Source organism: Equus przewalskii, chromosome 5, assembly GCF_037783145.1.
Source record: "Equus przewalskii isolate Varuska chromosome 5, EquPr2, whole genome shotgun sequence".
Taxonomy (NCBI): Eukaryota; Metazoa; Chordata; class Mammalia; order Perissodactyla; family Equidae; genus Equus; species Equus przewalskii.
The window spans coordinates 12,961,576-12,968,832 of NC_091835.1; the positions used below are offsets into that span (position 1 = coordinate 12,961,576).

General features: G+C 42.2%; 1 non-coding gene across 1 annotated transcript; it reads right to left on the reverse strand.

Annotated features, from left to right (window-relative positions):
* Positions 1-1,075: 1,075 nt before the first annotated feature.
* TRNAF-GAA (transfer RNA phenylalanine (anticodon GAA)) lies at positions 1,076-1,148 on the reverse strand. The gene has a single exon. It is a non-coding gene; the product is annotated as a tRNA-Phe (tRNA).
* Positions 1,149-7,257: the final 6,109 nt, after the last annotated feature.

Consider the following 7,257-nt stretch of genomic DNA (forward strand, 5'->3'; position numbering starts at 1 on the left):
CAGGGGGACCCAACTCTGCAGATTAAACATAGTGACGGGGGATGGGTCACCAAGAGGGTGCCCCAAAGTAGCAGGAGGGCCTCCAAAAACTGTCAAATCTACTTCACTGTGCGAAATCTGCCCCCAAGAACCGCTACCCAAACAAAATAAAAGTTTGTGGACAACGTGGGCTCCCTCCTGAAATCCATCTCACAGTAGGGACCAGGGACAAGACACAATAATCCAGGGAAGTCCTACCGCTCAGCACCCTGGGAAAATTCAAAGGTCGGGTCACAGATTATCAGCAGGTATTTGTGGTGAGGAGATCTTTTGCGTCTAACTTTTCTAAAGTTTTTCTAGGTCGCAGACCTACAATTTGACGAAAAAGCTACCTCTTGACATTCTCCCCAGGCAGTTGTGCGCATGAACGCTCCAATTTGCATTCAGTTTCCAAGACTTCAAAGACCTCCTGCTGCCTATGGATGCGAGGTAAGAACCTTTGGAATAGAAGCTAAGTCTCTTTGCAGAAAGGTAAAGCCTGGTGGGAGACTATCCTTTCACCTTTACCATATACAAGCAAGGAATTGTTAACATAGAATGTAAAAATAATTAAGAAGGTAGAAGGAAATGATGGCCTTTAATACCACCTTGTTAGATGGAGGGGTGAAGGGTCCTTAGAATAGCTCACATCTCATAGTCCCAGCCTTCAAAGTTCCTAGCCAATGGAAATAATAATGATAAAGTAAAAATCATTAATTGTATGCCTACAACACGCCAGGCCTCAGGCACAAAACCGTTCATTTATTTAACAAGTAGTTATTGAGAATTTTTGTGGTCATTTTAAATAAGTTAATACAGAGATCTTAGAAGAAATCTTGACACAGCAAATACTCAAGATCAGTTAGCTATTATTATGACAGTCAGGAAGTACAAAGTGTTGGTGGGTTTAAATAAAAAGACCCCCCAGGACACTTGACACTACCTCTCCCTGAAAAGCTATTGATCCATCCGAAGCATGAGAACCAAATATTCCCCTTAAAGCTCATGTGGTTAAGATTGCCAGGAAACTACATTTAGTGTAAATATCTAAAACCAATGCTGAAACCCGGGATCGAACCAGGGACCTTTAGATCTTCAGTCTAATGCTCTCCCAACTGAGCTATTTCAGCCTGTTCAGGTGTCTTCTCCTGCATAACTATAATGGAATAATATTTGTTTTACACTAACAAAAAAGGTCAATATTCAGGTTTAGCTGGAGGTAGGCGTTTAACAAATATTACGGAGATGATAAAAGAGGTGTTTACAAGCCAGAAGTAATACATAATTTCACTTTTCTCAGTTATGTTTTTAACTGCCCTGCAATCATTTTCCCATTTAAAAATAAATCACGGACTTCTTTCGTGTCAAAGAAAAATGTCTCTAGTTGGCATTTCCATCTAATATATGGTTATTTCCCAGAAAAAAAATGACAGCATGGTTCACTTAAATATTTAATTAAATGTCAATTTTCCATAAAAGCAATGTTCCCATAGACCCATAAACACAGCCAGGATTAGAAAGCAGTTGGAGACTGAAGCTCCAAGGAGATCACTCAGGAGCTGTGGCAGACGCAAAAAGTAGGAACAGGAAAGATGACATAAATCGAAAAGCTCTGTGGTAGCAGAATGATGGGCCTCCAAAGATGTCCATGTCCTAATTTCCAGAAAATACAGTATGTTAGGTTACCTGGCAAGGGAGAAGTAAGGTTGCAGATGGAATTAAGGTTGTTAATTAGTGTACTTTGAGATGAGGAGAGGACCCTGGATTAGCCAGGTGGGTCCAAGATAGTCACAACAGTCCTAATAAGTGGAAGAAAGAGGCAGATGAGAAAGAACTGGAGAGATGGCAGCGTGAGCGGGACTCAGCTTGGCATTGCTGGATTTGAAGATGGAAGAGCGCCGCAAGGAATGGGGGCAGCCTCTAGAAGCTGGAAAAGGCAGGAAAATGGATTCTGCCCTGGAGTCTCCACAAAGGACTGCAGCCCTGCTGACATCTTGATTTAACCCACTGAGGCTAATTTGGGTCATCTCACCTCTAGAACTGTAAGATAATAAATTTGTGTTGTTTTAAATCACTAAGTTTGTGGTAATTTGTTACAGCAGCAATAGGAAACTAATACAGGCTTGTGAAAAATGTATTTATTCGTACCCAAGGAAGGAACAAATTGGCAAGACTCCTCCCTATCCCCCCAAGGTTGGGAATCAGAGTTGGTTGAAGGAGGTGGTGGCGAAGTTCACTAGGGTGTCATGGGCCAGTTTGTCGGCAGTAGGCATGACATGCTGGGGCTGGTGATCAGGAAGCTGCCCACTGTAGGGGTGACACAATTCTCTGGAGAGTAAGCACCCATGGGCCTTCTGCAAGCCGCTGGCAGCTGTGTCTGAGCAGCACGAAGAGACGTCCCTTCTTCTGCTCTGCCTTGTGCCTTTAAGTTGTGGATACCAGTCTTCAGAGTTTGAGAGACCTAACCTTTTGAGTGAAAAATGAAGTGACAAAAACATTCTTAGCAAACCTCTTGAGGAAAAACACCTTTCACCAAAATGAAACAAATACACAAGAAAACGTCAGAATTAGAGGCCACAGGTCTTTAAAACAAATCTTATCCTTAAGTCTGTGACATTTTCTTGAACTGCTTTGCTCATATGGGCCTGTTTCCCAGAAGTGATTTTCCTCAGGGTAAGCCATGGCTGTGTTACTTTCTCCTCAGGATAAGCCATGGCCGTGTTACTCTCTCCTCAGGGTAAGCCACGGTGGTGTTACCATTTCCTCAGGAAGAGTCAAGATGGTGTCATCCTCTCCTCAGGATAAGCCTCAGCATAGGTCGTTGTAGTGTTACACTTATAATAACCACTGTATCTTGGATTTCTTTTAAAATCAGCTTCCTTTTCAAATGTATCTAGAGAGTTTCCCTCCTCCTATGTGGTTCTCCATCCCATTTATCCCAAATCCAAGTGAAACGATCAATTATGACACACCTTCAATCTGTTAAATTAATTCATAGCACCTGATAATCAGGTAGTTCAGAGCATTACCTGATTCTAATCAGGTAGTAGAAATTCTGCTGTTCACTTACTAATAAATGCTCTTTACGAAGCTGGCTTCTGTTGGCTTCATATTCCTGTCGATGGTCTTCAAGTGCATCGGTCCACTGTTGGGATCTCCTGGGAGACTCGGCCAGTTTGTTCCAGGCTGGTCCAGGCAGCGGTCCCCGTGTGAGCTGAGACTTGCAGGGAAAGCACTGCCTGCTGCAGTCTTGGGACTTGTTCCATGTCTCTGCTCACCCTAGGGACACAGCTGCCATGGCCCCATTGCCTCGCTGCCCAGGCCCTGAGACTTATAACCCTGCAGGCTCAGCAGACCCTCCTGACCCAGGTGGTCGGGCTGTGACCCCAGCTCCAAGAGCAGGACAATGGGACAAACCAGAACCATCTGGGCTTCTGGGGCCTATGCTTCAAAGTTTGAACCACATGACCATTCCTCCACATAACTGGAATCTGATTCAGGGTTCAGCTATCCTTCACACCAGAAGATTCTAGATTTCCCCAGAATATAACTTACTTTACTCCTAGAAAGCATAAGAAGTACTTTTTAGAAGCTGCATTTACTATTATGGTTTTCTAAATTCACCATGGATTTGCCATTCTAGGTTTGCTCATGGTGAACATGGCATTGTTATGGCTTTGATATTGTGTCCTTCACACAGCAGAACAAACTGTCCCTTGACCTTGGATCACGTTCTTAACCCCAATTAACCATGTTGAAACCTTACAGTCAAACATCTCTGGGCTTGAGTTTCCTTAGCTCTGAACAGGGCAAAACGTTCTTTAAGATATCTGCCAGGTCCAACTTCTAGGATTCCATAGGGCATTAGCCACCGTGTAGACCAGAAGAGGCAAGGGGGCTGACAGGTTGTTAAAAACCTTTAGGGACCAACCTTCAGGACTCAAGATAGTGCCCCCATCCCCGAAAGATTTGGTGTAGCTTCTACAAAAAGCCTTCACCCCCGAGCTGTGCTTCCTCTCGGTGTGTTTCTCTGTTGCAGCTGACACACCATCAGCAGGCTGTGTATTTTAAGCCAAGTTCTCATTAGAGGTGCTAGATTTACATCAATGCTCTCACAGTTGATGGGGCTAGAAGTTGTTTCGTGGCACAAAACAGAGCATCTCTCATGCTCTGAATCCATTAGAATGAGCCTTCAAGAGGCTCCACAGGACCCTGGTTTCCAATATATCAAGTCAAGTCTCAACGAATTCCAAAAAAAGCAGCTAAAATCTATGTTTCAAATACCAACGTAGGTTAAAAACTGCTTCCACCTAGAGAGTTTTAATTGGTCACGACACTGTTTTAAAGAGGTTGCGAAACTTTAAAAACAAGGTAAGAAGCAACTTCATTTGAGTAAAAGAAAAGGCTGCCCATCATGATTCTGCTGTGTTCAATGCCAGAGGGAAGTGCCTAGATCCAGAACCTTCGATTTGACCCATGGTAACTGTCCGATGTTCTTTGCCATCTAGAGAGTCATATTTAAGGAAATGACCTCCCCTCACCCCTCTTCCTCTCCCTGCTCCCTGCCACACTGGTGAATTTTATCAAAATTAATCCTTGGAAAACCAAAGGAGGGCCGAAACTGTGAGTAATGGTAACAAAGTCTGAACATGAGCTTTCTACATCTCAGGTCCCGTCATAACTAGCAAAATTCTCATTTTCCAAAGTAGGTCCTCAGACAGTTCCAGAACTGTCCCTTGACCTTTCCTTAGCATTTGAAGTACGAAACTGCTTCTTAAGCCCCATTAAAGTGTGCAGCTACGTGTAGCTTTTGAGGGGCTACTTCCCAAGACAGATGTGTAATCACTCTTCAAGGAAAATAAGAACCATTACTTTCTATCCTTTAATTGCATCTTATTTCTTCTTCCATATTCTTCTCTTCAACAGAACTCTGCTATTTTCTCTTAAGAACCTCTTTTCCTCTCCTTTGAAGCCACACTCAAAACAATCAACCATTCACAAGACTTTCATGTACAAGAGGAAAAACAATCTCAAATGTAAAGATGCTTGTACTCAGCTCCTGAGAGACTCCTAGAACCACGTCACAGTTTCAATAGCCCAAAGTCCTCACATCTAACAGCTAAGAGGAATATTGTGTGGGCTGGTGTCCAGGGTCATCCTTTTCTCTCAAGGTGCTTGGTCCTTTTCTAGGGGACTTTAAGGGACCCCTCAATTGTACCTACTCTCACCTGTCCTCCATGAGCTTCCTCCTGTGGGATCCAACATCTCTCTCTGACTGCCACCCCACCCAACTGAAAAGTATCTATTAAGGCTGGGATCTTACATGATGGTGATAAGCTATCAAAATATTTGGTAGGGCCAAACCTCAGTAAATTACCTCAAAGCAATTGGCCTTAACTTGATATGTTAGTAATGGCTGAAAATTCAAGTTAATGTCAGGTTTTTGGGGTCTAGACTCTCCTCTGCATTCTCTTGCACAAACCTTCACTTACTTGAAATTATTCAACAGCTCATCATAGCTTCCTGGGTTTTCCAGCATCTCCATCATGACTCAGAAAGCCTGTCTCACCATTTCTTGGCATTTCCTGTTACGTGCAGCCAGAGAATTTTGAACAACTTCAAGAACATAGAAAAAAAATTACACAAGGTCATTTAATATGACTTAATTTTGATAATTTGAACACCAGAGCAATGTAATTCTTTTAAGCTCTCTGTGACCTCCTTTTTAATATAGAGATGTAGAAATTGAAAAATTAAATGATTTTTGTTAGGAAGGAACAAAAAGTCAATATTAGAGCAGAGATGAAGAGCCATATTCTGCAAGTCTTGATCTATTAATCAACTGGGACACAGGTCTGCTGTCTAAAAGAGGCAGGAGAATAAAATTTTCAATTTGGGGGCTTTATTGACTTAAAAGAGAATAAAAATATGCAGCAAGGCTACAGAAACAGAAACTATCGTGCTATTTAATACTAGTTCATCACTGAAACATTTAAATGTTATAGCAAATTCCACCTAATGTGTAACCTGAGATTACTTGTTTCAGAAGTATCTATCTACTTAGAAGTTCTATGCCTTCCCCAGTTTAATGCGAATGACAGGTGTTTAGTCACATACAGCCAAAACTCCCAAGACAGTAATTATATGTAATTTACCATAAAATAGTTGATTATTGCTGGTTATAGAAAAGAGAATTAAAAGGCAACTCTGAAATTAGAAAGTTATACCTGTCAAAAATAAGAGCTTTACAGGGGCCAGCCCCATGGCTTAGTTGTTTGGTTTGACGCGCTCCACTTTGCAGCCTGGGTTCATGGGTTCGGATCCCAGACACAGACCTATACTACTCATCAACCATGCTGTGGCGGTGACCCACATACAAAATAGAGGAAGATGGGCACAGATGTTAGCTCAGGCCTAATCTTCCTCAGCAACAAAGATATATATTTATATAAGAGATTTTCTTTCATTTTTTTGGAAATTCTAGATTATAATTGACTTCACCATATAAGTCATAAAATTGAGATAAACCATTTTTAAAGCCAACACAGTCAGTTACCTCTAGAAATGGATAAATAACTAACAACTGTGTGTAGTCTGGGTATCTCTCATGGAGCTGTATCCAGGGTGGGGTCAGGGGTAGACACAGCTCAAATTAGGTGACCCTGAGGGTGAGCAATTGACTTGTCAACTGGTTCACCCACTTACAGAAATATATTTGTACATTAAATGTATACTCACCACAAAAATCAACTTTTGCTTGGATTGGCATGCTACTGCCTGTGACCGCAGCCAACAAGTGGGGTTATTTTATTCTCAAACACACTACAAGGGATCCTGCTTAAGAATGACCAAATGTGCCCCACGTATTGTCGGTGAGCTCAATTTTCTCTGCTATGATGTTTCGGAAGTTAGCAAGATCAGCCAAGGCTTGCCTGCTGTTGAGGTAGTGGAGGCGACAAGGACTCAGCTCTCTACAACTGAAGCACAAACACACTTTGCTTATGACAACACTTAGAGCAGAATGACAGGCCACTGCACACACGCTTGACTGTGAGGCCAAAATGCAACTGTTGCAGACATTGAGAGTTTTACCACCTTTCCATTTTGAACATTTGAATGAAGATGGGCAGAAGGACATTCTGGTTAATAGTGACACATAAATAAATGCAGGCAGCAGATAGTAAGAGATGGTACTACTTCTTAAGTCTCATTTTAAATGAGACTCTTCCCATCCTGGAC